Below are 14,920 nucleotides of genomic sequence, written 5' to 3'. Positions count from 1 at the left end.
GTGGCACAACTTGACCAGAAGAAGGGATCGGTTGGTAGGACATGTTCTGAGGCATCAAGGGATCACCAATTTAGTATTGGAGGGCAGCGTGGAGGGTAAAAATCATAGAGGGAGACATAGAGATGAATACACTAAGCAGATTCAGAAGGATGTAGGCTGCAGTAGGTACTGGGAGATGAGGAAGCCTGCACAGGATAGAGTAGCATGGAGAGCTGCATCAAACCAGTCTCAGGACTGAAGACCAAAACAACAACAACATCCTAAAAGACAGATACATATAGACAAAGTCAGGTAAAACATAGTCCAAGAGGATATAGCTGAAAGAAAGCAAATTGTGCCAGATTTTTAATTTTTATATAAAAGCATTAATTACTTTGATTTGCATGTTTAAGCAGTTTTGTTGCGTGCTTTAACACTTTTGTTACAGTTTCTAGGTGCTGTTGTAATTCTTTCAGTCACTATGGTTTGCACTGGAATATTGTCTGAAGAGCAGTTACATGCCTCACTGTGTCTTTGCTTTCCCCTTTACCCATATAGATACTTCCTAAGTTATCAGATATACCCAACTAATCATTAGCATTCTTCTGTGAGACTGTATTTCAAAAGTGTTCTATTCTTCTCTGCACTGTCAGTGTTTCCCTAGCACAAAATTCCACACTCCAAATAAATTTCTTCAGGAGATCCTGACACTTAAAATTTTGATTTTGCCACAAGTTTTTCAGAGAAACTTCTACAGCTATTGGCAGTCTGCACTTTGTTCTCTTTGCTTTGGCCATACCCACTAACCAAATAACTCTGGCAGTGCATAGACTAGAGTAAGAAATAAACTCTACAGCATTGCTTGCTTTAAGTTCATTTATATTACCTTCAAATTAGTTTTTTTTTATATATTGAACTGCTAGTAGAGGGATTTAATACTGCCAGTGTTTTAACTTTCTAGGCTGTTGCCAACATTATAAGCAAAATAAACTGTTTCACCATGTGCTTTAGGTTAGGATTTTCTTAAGTAAATGTTTGCTGTGGAGGTTTTGTAGGCATCAGTCCTCACTTTTCATCTATTGACTGACCAAAGATGACCACAATGTGGTAAAAATGAAAGTCTCCAAATTCTCCTATAAATTTTGCAAAAAAAAAAAAAAAAAAAAATCATCATCAGAATTTTCATTTTTCCATTACATTATATTTTATATTTTTGCAAAACTGAAAATATCCAAAATATCTGTGTCAGTGTAATAACCATGGTAAGTTTGCCAGGCAACTGCATGAAAATTATATTCTAGGCTATAAAATTGCCTCTGCTTCATAGATTAGGGTGCCGGTATGTTGTGAGACATCAGTCCTCTATTTACTGTCGTCAGTCATCAGTAATTCAGCAGGCTTAGATTCTGTTCAAAATGTGTGCTCAGCTGATGGACTTCTTTTCAGGATCACAACAGTGAAAACCCACCAGTAACAGTATTACAAATAAATTTAAAGTGCTGTTGCAGTTTTTTTCTCCACCTATTGGTGTTGTTTAGTCAGTTTATGGATAATCCATTAAAACTTTTCAAATTGAACTGCTGATGTTACATTATCACACCAATGCCCAATGTTTGAGCAATACTCATTTCGGTATTACTAAATCATTGCTCAAACAATGGCAATATTTTTTTCATCAGTAACAGTAGTACTTGGGCATTTAAGAATTAGAACAATGAGAAATCATTAATCTCCTTTGAATTTGTTTTAACATTTGTAGTTGATGTAGAGGGTTGCTTGTTCACCAAATGCATGTCCAAACTGAGCTTCATTGTTCAGGCATTAATGATTTAAAAATTGTAGAAAATAGTCCTGAATTGTTTAGGTAATTTTTGGTGTATGTTACCTTTAAATGATAATCCAAATGTTGGAGCAAATCAGGACAGAGCAGTAAGCTCAAAAAACATTAAAAACACTGGTTTACATTTCTCTGTGTCATTAGAATACTGGATTATTGACTAACAGCTTAGTTGTTATAGTCAAAACATATGAAGTGGGAAAGGGAATGGAGGTGTATTTGAATAACCATTATACAACCTTCACTGGGTGTAGTGAGAAAACCGTACTTCAGGATATTTCCCACAGCCTAGTTCATACAACCATGTAGAAAGCCTTAGTATAGTCAAAATTCAGTGCAAGACAGGATAATAAATTTGGAACTTTGACTGCTGTTGAATGGTATGGAATCAGTATTGAGTGACCTTGTAATCCACCCACATCCTTCAGTTTACTTTGATACTGACTATGATTAAGCTTACCTAGTTATCAGAAAGGCATAGATTCCAAAGAAAACAAACTGAAATGTGAAGATTAGTTCTACACTTCTCCACAAGTGGATACTATCTTAATAAATGGAAACACTCATAATTACAAATAAATTTTGAATAGTTGAATTAGTTATTAAAGAAACTGCAGTTAAATGAAACTTCAGTTATACAAAGAAATAAGGTTGCCAGTCCTAAAATTGATGACTACTGAAACCACTTACATTTGATTAAAATTAAGTGTACATAAAAATTAGTAATATGGGTATAGACAAAAAGTCATGGCTCACAGGAAGTCATTAGAAAAATTGGAGTACATAATGAGCACTCAAGATTAAGCTCTTTGAGATCAAAACTGAATTACTGCATTGTGGCATAATTATAAGTGTATTGTTAAAGTTATCTTAACTGTTATTCCTTTTGGAAAATGAACCATTCAAAATACTTAAAATTCAGTGTTGGAAACATAGATATCAATCTATATGTGCAGACAGGTCAGACAAATGAAAATTTTTACCCACACCTGCCGCTCACTACGCGGATGCACCAACCACTACACCACACTGGCGCAGTGGCTTTGCACAACTGCAGACTACCCTAGCAGATGTCTCCTCAATCGACATTCCTGTTCACAACTCAGCCCACATGGTATTCCCCCCAAACTTGACCAACATTGCACAGGTTCTCCAAATGTATTGGAATAGCATCTCAGCATTGGACAAGGTGTGAATAGAAAACTGGATTGAAGGAGTCAGGCTAAGATAGTTTGTGCAGGTGTCCAAAGACACTGTGCAAGGATGGTGTAGTGGTAGTGCATCCGCATAGTGAGGCAGTGAGGAGAAGTGGGCTCAAATCTTGGCCTCTCTACAAATTTTCATTTGCCACTTCAGTCTGTGTGCATGCATCGTAGATGTTTGAGACTTTGAAAGGTCAAGGTACCATTAGTGTAATTTGATAATGACAGCTGATGACAAATCATTAGAATACAAAGACACTGATATTCACATTTATCGAGACACACAAAAATCGTTAGTACGTTTGGCTGAGAGTTAAAGTAAACTCTTCTTCCACATTCAATATTTTTGGCAATTACCAAATGTTCCTTACAAAAGTTAGTAAAATCGATTGCAGTAAAATATTTGCATAGGGAATTTGATTAATCAACAAGAAATTGTTTCTCAACTTACATAACTGCCAGAAAGTAAGGCTAAGTTTCTCTCAAACTGAAGTTTCTGGAGCTCATGTGATTATCAGTGTTAAGGATAACAGAATGTCGACCCTGGTTGTGGTAAGTTACATGGATCAGTAGCAACTATAGAAGAATCATTAAGTATGTACAACTGTTTTGTCCGAAAACCTCCCCAGAGGATAGAAAGTCTTTCACAGAACTGAGTCTGAGATGGCCCAGCATTACTGTGAAGCTGCTGGCATCGTGTATTAGCTCAGCACAGTAATGTTAACTGTGGCTGCTCTTCCAGTTGTGAATTATTCTAGGCATACTTTGGCCAAACTATACTGGTACTTCAAAGTTCTGCTGAAGCCTCTTAATAAATTAACATTGTTCTCTGACCCAGCAGAATTATATTGGCTCTCTCATCCACAAAGTGTTACTGTCCTAGGTCTCCATGCTGGAGGCATACTTACTGCCACCCTGTGTCACTTGCAGCTAGTTGGCATCTACAGGCTGTTTAGAAATTAAGTGCGAGAAGAACTGTAGGAATTGTTAAGTGTTGAGCTGCACTCACATTGTCCACAAGAAAAGGTGGTTAACAGTCACATAAGTTTAGAATTGCAAGGTAACAACAAAGTCAAATCTGAACACACTGGAGCCTATACTGTTCACCTGTGCACACATCCTCGATAGCCAGGACCACCTTAGAAAAGTGGCTGATAAGTTGGCGGTGAAAGTAGGCTATTGTCAATGGACTCATTTCCATGAAACAAAAAGGCAGTGGTACAGCTACTGTCATTTTGTTTCTCATATTTTAATGGTACTCACTATAACATAATTCTACTATTACAGGTAAGAATTTTGTGCAGACATACTTGATTTACCTTGTACTTACATTTAAACCTGTAAGTAGCTGAAAAGTAAATTAATGTGTAAGCATTGTTGATATCAGGGGAAAATGGATTGTTCCTCTACTTGGATTTTTACATTGAATTAGTGCTTGTTTCTATTTGTATGAATTGTGTAGACAATTTAGTGTTATGCTAAGAACATGACAGTTTTAATTTTCTCCCAAAGTAAGATTTACACAACAGTAAACATTGGATTATATATGCTGTTTGCAGTGAGTTGGGGGAAGAAAATTTTGTATCTTGTCCACTCATCGCAGTAATGTTACCCAAAACGTGTGATGAAGCAGCATCAACTGTTGACTTCTGGATGCTGTGTATGATGTATATTAAGGGTGGTAGGACGTCAAATAGGCTGACTTTGGCCTGAGAGTCAACATAGGACATTTTAATTTCCAGTGTCTATAATGTTACAAACAAATTAATAAAACTTTGTCAGCAACACCAGGAAGGATTCAGCATTCACACACATTGCAGTGGAAGCTCAAAAACATAACAAAATAATTTATTTCTAAAAACAAAGATGATGAGACTTACCAAACAAAAGCGCTGCCAGGTCGATAGACACACAAACAAACACAAACATACACACAAAATTCTAGCTTTCGCAACCAATGGTTGCTTCGTCAGGAAAGAGGGAAGGAGGGGGAAAGACGAAAGGATGTGGGTTTTAAGGGAGAGGGTAAGGAGTCATTCCAATCCCGGGAGCAGAAAGACTTACCTTAGGGGGAAAAAAGGACGGGTATACACTTGCACACACACACATATCCATCCGCACATACACAGACACAAGCAGACATTTGTAAAGGCAAAGAGTTTGGGCAGAGATGTCAGTCGAGGCGGAAGTAAAGAGGCAAAGATGTTGTTGAAAGACAGGTGAGGTATGAGCGGCAGCAACTTGAAATTAGCGGAGGTTGAGGCCTGGTGGATAACGAGAAGAGAGGATATACTGAAGGGCAAGTTCCCATCTCCAGAGTTCTGACAGGTTGGTGTTAGTGGGAAGTATCCAGATAACCCGGACGGTGTAACACTGTGCCACGATGTGCTGGCCGTGCACCAAGGCATGTTTAGCCACAGGGTGATCCTCATTACCAACAAACACTGTCTGCCTGTGTCCATTCATGCAAATGGACAGTTTGTTGCTGGTCATTCCCACATAGAAAGCTTCACAGTGTAGGCAGGTCATTTGGTAAATCACATGGGTGCTTTCACACGTGGCTCTGCCTTTGATCGTGTACACCTTCCAGGTTACAGGACTGGAGTAGGTGGTAGTGGGAGGGTGCACGGGCCAGGTTTTACACTGGGGGCAGTTACAAGGGTAGGAGCCAGAGGGTAGGGAAGGTGGTTTGGGGATTTCATAGGGATGAACTAAGAGGTTACGAAGGTTAGGTGGATGGCGGAAAGACACTCTTGGTGGAGTGGGGAGGATTTCATGAAGGATGGATCTCATTTCAGGGCAGGATTTGAGGAAGTCGTATCCCTGCTGGAGAGCCACATTCAGAGTCTGATCCAGTCCCGGAAAGTATCCTGTCACAACTGGGGCACTTTTGTGGTTCTTCTGTGGGAGGTTCTGGGTTTGAGGAGATGAGGAAGTGGCTCTGGTTATTTGCTTCTGTACCAGGTCGGGAGGGTAGTTGCGGGATGCGAAAGCTGCTTTCAGGTTGTTGGTGTAATGGTTCAAGGATTCTGGACTGGAGCAGATTCATTTGCCACGAAGACCTAGGCTGTAGGGAAGGGACTGTTTGATGTGGAATGGGTGGCAGCTGTCATAATGGGGGTAACTGTTGCTTGTTGGTGGGTTTGATGTGGACGGACGTGTGAAGCTGGCCATTGGACAGATGGAGGTCAACGTCAAGGAAACTGGCATGGGATTTGGAGTAAGACCAGGTGAATCTGATGGAACCAAAGGAGTTGAGGTTGGAGAGGAAATTCTGGAGTTCTTCTTCACTGTGAGTCCAGATCATGAAGATGTCATCAATTAATCTGTACCAAACTTTGGGTTGGCAGGCCTGGCTAACTAAGAAGGCTTCCTCTAAACAACCCATGAATAGTTGTTGAGTGTCGTATCTCAGTTCTAAAGGTATATCTAATTTATTTGTGGACATGCATTTATATCATATGCACCGTATTCTGTGAATTTATGATCTGCATTTAACCGTGTGCAACTACATACTTGTTTCAATGTTCTGAAAACACAGCAATGGATAGGAATCTGCTAGAAATTGCTACAGCAATGATAGCAATCGCTGCACTGGAAGTGGGAAAGAAGGACAGAAGAGGCAGAAAAAGAGGTTGTTGGGCTCGACATTGGCTGCAGAGACGTGAAGAAGTGAGGGGTATATACAACATGCGATGAACAAAATGGAACCAGAGGACCCCAATGAATTCTGCAATTTTGTAGGCATGGACAAGTCATGTTATGACAAATTGCTGTCGTTCATCAATGATAACATTTGTCACAAAGACACCGTTATGAAGGAATCAATTTCTCCTAGTCGAAGGTAGGATTGTATGTACTGCAATATACCATATTGTTAGGATTACAATTTTTGTGTGTGTACTGTCTGTATTTACTTTGTGGTGATTTCTTCAACAATACTGCAAGTGGGTTGTCATTTAGAGTCTGAGAATACCAACAAAGTTTCGTTCATTGGTAGGGTACAATCAGTGGCACTGTAAACATAACTGGAAAAGTGTATTTGAATGCATACCAGTTGCACATATTAACTTTTACTAAGACCAAATGGAATGTTTATGTGCCCTTCCACTACATCATTAAGCTGCTGAAGAGCACTTTTATGCTAAATTATTTACGGTTTACACAGAAAAATCACGGTAATCTAGCACTGTTAGTATTATTTTTGGCCTCTCATTTGTAATTCAAATGCATTATATCCTGTAGCAGTTATGTTTTCCAGATTTCACCGTATTCAGGCAACTTTGCACATTGATGTATACAGCGGGATTTTGAGTGGTAATTTAGATTGCATTTGTTCTTTTAATATTTGATTACTCCTAACTTCAGTATCGTTATATAATTTGTATATATATCACTATTCATTCTGCAACCATCAATGTAAATAAGTCTTCTGGATAACCTTGTAACAGCTCAATTTGGCTTTTGAAAAGGCTTCTCTACTGAAGATGCAATAATCTCATAAATTGTTGTAAAACTAACTAAAAAATCTAATAGGCATTTTTTGTGATCTTGTATAGGCCTTTGAATGTGTAGATTATAAAATTCTGCTAGGGAAAGTAATATGGTATGGGAGTAGTGGTCTCCCCCACATACTGACAGTCATATATTAACACTGGAAAATGGAGGCTAGTAAATAAAATGGGAATAAGAATAAATTGACAGTGGGAAAATATTAATATGCTGTTCTGCTAAGTTTAGTGCTTAGCTGACACCTGTTCCTGGTCTACATAAACAATTTATAAGAAACATGTGACTTCAAAATCTCTAATGTCTGCTGATGGCGCTACTGTACTGATAAAATGTCCAAACATATCAATACTAGAGTCAACCAGCAGAATAATAAAGGCCTACAGCTGGTTCACAGCCACTACCTTTAACCTTAATATGAAATTACAAACATATCAAAATGACTTAACAGGTACCAGAAGTAGTGATTAATAGGGAATTCAGTTTATAAGACTCCAAATGTTAAGTTTGTGGGCATTAGATGGATAATTAACTGAGATGTTACAAGCATGGTGGATACGTAACCATTTTACAAACTGTGCAGTAACAGTGTATTAGGAAATTGCTAATTTAACATCTTGCTGAAGTTTCAAAGACCTAGGGATTCTTACATGCCAATAATAATAACGCCAAATAGTATTTAGTTTGAACTCAGTAATTCACAGCCACAATACTAAAGGTAACAGAGAGGAGTTTTACATTCTAATGTAGTAGCATCTAACAAGTTACCAGTGGACATCAAGCAGGAGACTGAAAATTTGATATATTTAAATATAAAGGAAATGAGTGTTTCTTTAGCCACTCTAAGATACTTGAATACTGGGACCCCAGAATGTGATTTCTGCATAACAGTAATGTTAGTATTAGGGTGCAACCTTACTTTGCCTGTATATAGACAGCTTATACTGGTTTGTGTGAGGTATTATACAGCAGCAGCTGAGCAATGAAGCAGTTGTCTTTCTCAAAAAAGGTGTTTTATTGTAACATACTTATATAATCTACAAATAATTACCATAACTGAGTAGATTGATGCTAGTCATCATTTTGTTGCTAGTATAGAATATAGAAACAGCCAGCATATATTGCTTCTGCCTCTTGTACATGTCTTGAGTCATTCAGTATTGGATCTATTGAACTTGATGTGTGAATGAATAAAAAATTTTTTACAGGCTTGCTGTTACTCTCAGGTTCTTGGCAACAGGGGAAAGTTACAAGAGTTTGTCATTCTTGCACAGAATATTTGTGCCGAGTATTTCACATATTATCATGCAAGTATGCACAGCAATTCGAGATGTACTGAAAGATAAATATTTGAATGTAAGTGTGTTCTTTAAAGCTGTAGTTGACGTATCGTCCCACCAAAACCAATATCCTCCATCATTACTGTGAAAACAATGTCATCAATGTCTCACTGCTGTCACCATTCTGTAGGCTCCAACAACAGAAAGAGAGTGGCAGCTGACTGATGACATGTTTGATGAACTGTGGCAGTTCCCAAATTGCTTAGGTATGCTACTTAATCAAGGAATTTACATTTTGTGTAGTTTATTATAACTGTCTCCAAATAAAATCTACTTAAACAAAATTGACAAATCATCTCTGTTGTTTTATTGACAGGTGCAATGGATGGGAAACATGTTGCGATTGCTGCACCAAGATCAGCTGACTCACTTTATTATAATTACAAAAAATTTAATAGCATTGTATTACAGGCAATCGTTGATGCTAAGTATTGGTTTTCTCTGATTGACATTGGGTGCAATGGGCGAGTAAGCGATGGAGGAGTCTTTCAGCAATGTAAAATAAGCTCTGCACTAAGGGAAAATTGGTTGCAAGTTCCACAAGAAAAAGTGCTAAAAAACAGCAACATATCTCTTCCACATGTTGTTGTGGCAGATGACGCTTTCAGACTCCAGTCATACAGCATGAAGCCCTATAAAGACTATAAAAATGAAACTCACAAAAATGTTTTCAATTACAGATTATCAAGGGCAAGACGAGTTGTTGAAAATGCCTTTGGTATTCTGAGCAACCTTTTCTGAATATTACTGACAACTATTAAACTTGCTGTAGACAAAGTGGAATTAATTACGGAAACACTTTGCATTTTACATATTTTTTTAGATTGATGAAACAGACAGCACATATATGTCAACCAGAGACGTGGAAAACACGGAGTCTTGTACGATGGAGGAAGGGTCATAGCGTGCTGGTGCTCTGTGGGGTAGCGTACACCAGCAGAACTGTGAGGCAAGCAAAGGAAGTCTGTGAATACTGTGAATATTTTAATACGAGTGTTTCTGTCCCTTGGCAATGGAGTCAATTAAAAACTTCAATTTTTGAATGGTAATGTATTTTCAAAGTAATAAACACTAAATGCATACAATTCAACAATTATCATCCATTATTTGAGCTTCCATGATAAATTTCAGTATCTTATGTTTTGTGTCTCTCACAGTCATTGGATTTCTTATTCTGGACAACTCTTCAACAATGAAGTGTCCCAAAGCATCATGTGGAGATGGGTCTAATGCCTTTTGGGTTAATTTTGAGTTTAAGTTCTCCAGTACTGTATTTAGTAAGGGATTACTATCACTCTTTCTCATCTTCCGAACTTTTGGTGTAGTGGAATATGCACCAGAAACCACTGGAGTACTAGGCACCTCAAATTCAGCACTGTTGTTAACTACCACCACATCCATATTCTGTAATGAAAAATGGCATTAGTGTTCAAGAGGACTGTTTAAGTTTGTTTAATTTCATTAATGGCTACTGTTATCAATAAAAGTAACGCTGGGAGGTTAAGATTTAATCTCTGTATTTGCAAGCTGGAATGAACTTATTTGTGTAGGAGGTTATGAACATTACCTCAAGCAAGTCTTTTACTTACATCAATTGTGATATCTGGGCGTTCACTATTTGATGTACATGGTGGGCTATCGATCTAAGGGAAAAAAATGTTTCAGTATATCAATTATTACTTACTGTACAATAAAAAGGAAAAATCTTATTGACCTGACTTACATTACTACTCTCATCATAAAAAATTATGATCTCAGTCCTGTTGATTTCTATCACTGAGTTGTCAGGCGTCTTCCTAGTCCTCGGGATTTCTGTACCAGAGTTGTGAGGCACCTGTAAAATTCCCTCATTTTAGTTGTGTATTAGACCTCAGATTGCTTTGAGCATGGCTGCAGAGAGGACAAACCAGTAACTATATGACCCAATGTTGTATATAATATTTTATCAACATATAACTGAAATTGTTCCATGCAGATCTAATAATGTGACATTTAATGAAACATGACTGATGACTTACAAGGAGGCTAATCAACTGAACTGACTACATAAATACTAAAGAGTTTTATTCTGCTGTTTTTTCATTAAACATTTAATTGTAGCAAACTGGAATTCATTTCTACATTAAATGGATCACAAGGCCACATATATCAAAAGAGAATTTCCAAATTGATGAGCCTTATTGATAACACATTTGGTCACTGTGTATTGACAATATCATATATCATTATCCATCCGAACAACCACATTTATCACAAATGTTACCCAAAATTTTACTGAAATCAAGTCTTCATGCCATGAACAATTACTCAACATACTTGTGCTCTAGTTTTCTACTATCCACAGTGAGTGATGTTAAGCTGCTATCTGGTCTGGTTACACATTAATGAAGGTCTCACTAAACAAAACTCATCAAGAATAAGCTGTTTTTGTAAGCAGTCAACATGAATATTATACTGCCTAGTCCACTGAGAACTGTGAGAATTCTCTACACCATTTACAGCTAAGACATATCAAATTATTTCAAATGTTTAGTGTCCTGTGGTTAGTAAACAGTAATTGTAGGGGTGTCATATTATTGTAATTGAGGCAATTTTTTTGGAAAATAAGTAATGAGTGAAATACAGCCGAGAAGTAAAAAAATAATTATGTAAATATAATGAAGTAAATGTCATTTAAGCTGGAGACCAATTAAGTGGTTAAGTAATATGTAACTAGCCAGTGATGTGTCAAACTGCATATTCAGTAAAAGAACAACAACAAAAACTGAACACCATTGACCATCATTGTGTATTAATAGTTGAAGGTGGAAGAAATGGTATATCTGATTGCATACTTTTTGTTATTACTTTGGTCTTGCATTGGGAGAGAGCATTCATAATTTTGACTACACTTGGTACACAACATTCACTGCACCTTAATCAGTACAGTCCGCTTGAACAATGAAATAAAAGTATTACAGGGAGAGTCTGTAAAGATGTTACCAACTTTGATATATGATGGGGGGAGGTAAATGTATCATTTTGAGGTAAGAAGCCCTAGTTGAAAAACAGCAAAGCTGTAAGTCATACGCGAAAATTGTTCTCATACCTCTGACAGAGAAACTCTTGTATTGTAATCTCTTTGCTTTCTGTATTTCTTGGAGGAGGTAGTACAAACCAAATCAATAAAAAAAATCCAGTATGCATGGGCTTGAAAGTGCACACATCAAGAGCTGTATAAACACTTATTCATATTTGCTACTATGAAACATCTCTTATACTGACTAATTGATCATAGCTCCTAAGGTAAGTGTTTTAGGACCCATGTTTACCAGACAATTTTTTTCTTGTCTTGATCCATACTACTTACTCCCAAAATATGGTAAGCAAAAACCTTGCAGCAGAAAAGTGTCATAGTCAAAGGCACCAGAGTGGTTTCCACTTATAACTTCTGACTGTCATTTCTGGAAAAGGGTCCCTTACTCCAAATAGATACATCTTCTTCATTATCCCTAAATGAATGTAACATCACAGAATCAACTGAATTAGTGCTAAGTATTTTCCTTCCAAAGAAGAAGATCCATGAGTACTTCCACATGTTTACTTTCCACACCACTTCAGAGCTAAGTGACAATGACATTGATGTTGGTGGCACTGAGTTATCCAAAACTGCTAACATTGGAGAAGACCCTGTGGATTCCCTGTCAGATTATAAGTGGGCTTTGCAGCTGAGAGACACCCCCATACTATTTAACCATAACATACCAGAATACTCTCCTACCATTGCCACCAACCCAACAGAGAACTGCCTAGTTGCTGGAGGAAAGCTCAGGGTACATTGTGTAGGTACTATCCCATGGAGTAAAATACATTATCAGACAAATTGTTTTATTCACTTTAATCCCACCACACTACCAAAGATATGTAACACTCAGGGGATACATTGAACACCCATATAGTGACTCCTATTCCTGGTAATTTGTGGCCCACAAGTCTTCACACTTGTTGGTTATGGTCGAGGTATTACATTAACATGTTGCAGGTTAAAAAGAAAGTCACATGTGGTGCATACCACACATTTTGTTTGCATTCACAAATGTCAGCTCCCCAAACTTTCAATGAAACTGACACCACATAATCTAAACCAGACCTCGGGCTATGTTACACATCAGTATGCCAACACAACCAAGAAATCGTGTAAATGGGGAGTGGGGGGTGGAGGGGAAGAAGGGAGATGAGGGGAATTAGCACTAAAACACTAACCCTTTGTCACCAATATTTCTCTGTTTCTAAAAGTAATGCTAAGTATGAGTACAATGCCAGTAGAAAAATCTCTGGACAGTAATGTAGTGGAATTGCAAAGTAAACTAAATCTAGAGTATATCCAGGATCTAGGCTGGGAAGGAGGAAGGATAGCAACTGATAAGAACCTACGGCCACAATGAGAGTAGTGTCCATAAAATGTGTAAATACCACAAAATACCACATGCTTGCTATGAATCTCGCATTAATGTAGGTTCTAAATAAATAAAGAAGACCTGCTGAAGGAATGAACAATGATAATCACATAAATAGCTCAACAACTGAAGTAAAGGTGATGTGGAATATTGAGTTTGTTAATGGTAAGTTAAGTAGTGGCTGTCATGTCTTAAGAACTGAAAAATCTTGTACCACAGTCTAAACAGTTATGAGCACTTAGCATGTTACACTCAGTTGTGCCTAAATTAAAATGTAATATTCTTAGGACACTATCCAGTAAGGTGAATACCTTTAAATACAGAATAAAACCTCCAGAATGAATGGAATTAAATAAGGAAATTAAATTTGTTTTCACAGCACTTGACATACTTTCTCTGCCAAGCATTTCTATTTGCCAAACATTTCAACTCTTTAACATATATTTAACTGGTAAAGAAGCTGATCATTAAAGTAACACCATGCTCAGCATAAACCACCACACAAGAAAACACTTGCTTACAGTACCAGTGCAGATTACACTGCTAAACTCACTGAGAAATCTACCTGTGATATAAACTACATTAAAAAAACACACGCAGTCATGCTTCTACTCAGTCCATAAATATATGCACTTTTATTGCACAGTATTCAATTTTCTATTCCTGTATGGTTCGTTTAAATGTACAAGCTGAGCATGAATTGTAAAGTTAGATGTAAAATACATGTTTCATTCATGAAGCATTTTAAGAAATTAATTCTGCAAAAAGTAGTGTACAAGTTCAGTGAATCTGGCAAGATATATCTGCAGCAGTTACTGCTGTTATAGATGCAATGGACAAATGCACATACTAAATAGAGCTAATGTTCTATAACTGCCAGCTATGCTACATTCACTGAACGCCTCTGGAGTTACTGCTTCAAGTAATATATTCAGTTACTCAGTAAAAGTTAACTACATTTTCCTTTACTGATAATACATGCAATTTCAGCTCTCTCTTCTTCCTACATTTAATAGCTTATCTCAAAACTATGCTCAATATTTTATTTAAAATTCACTAAAATCTTTTTCTTCATTTCAGAGCAGCACCAACAGCATTAACAAACTTAACTTTGTCAATAGAAAGCACTGTTACAAACTGCTGTACATGAGAATAAAAAGTTAACTAAAAATACTTACAACACTGTTCGGAATGTTACACCAGCTTTCGCGTGGTGTAATGAAGTCTTTCAGGAAATGTAAAACATCAAACTACCAGACTCTTGGCCTGTATACGGCACTGGATGAGCCAATGCTCTCGCTCTGGCCTGTTTTCTTCAGTTCAGCGCCATAGTGAGACCACAAAGTTGAGAATTTGGCCTTGTAGTCATCGGCGGTAATGCCTTGCAAGACTTTGGCCACTTTTGTTGCTACATGTTCCAAACACTCTTTCCTTGCATTCTAGAAAAAATACAAGATTTGTCGATAATACTTCTCTACACGTTTATGTATCTACTTGCACCTATAAGTAGTATAAAGATACAAGGACCACAAAGAACGTTACAGAAGTTACAAGTTTACCTTGTTGTGGTTCAGTGAATGTTCTGCAACTATTAGAAAGTTTTTGCCCTGATATGCA

At 37.3% G+C, this 14,920-nt stretch overlaps 1 long non-coding RNA gene across 1 annotated transcript; it reads right to left on the bottom strand.

The window, feature by feature from the left end:
* Positions 1 to 9,883: 9,883 nt before the first annotated feature.
* LOC124554106 lies at positions 9,884 to 11,478 on the bottom strand. Its single transcript, XR_006968243.1, has 3 exons — positions 10,591 to 11,478; positions 10,457 to 10,510; positions 9,884 to 10,271 (listed from the first exon to the last, which is right to left on the bottom strand). It is a non-coding gene; the product is annotated as an uncharacterized LOC124554106 (long non-coding RNA).
* Positions 11,479 to 14,920: the final 3,442 nt, after the last annotated feature.

This window comes from Schistocerca americana, chromosome 11 (assembly GCF_021461395.2).
Source record: "Schistocerca americana isolate TAMUIC-IGC-003095 chromosome 11, iqSchAmer2.1, whole genome shotgun sequence".
NCBI classification, from domain to species: Eukaryota; Metazoa; Arthropoda; class Insecta; order Orthoptera; family Acrididae; genus Schistocerca; species Schistocerca americana.
The sequence above is the reverse complement of the archived record's forward strand: the minus strand, read 5'-3'. Positions and strand labels throughout refer to the sequence as shown.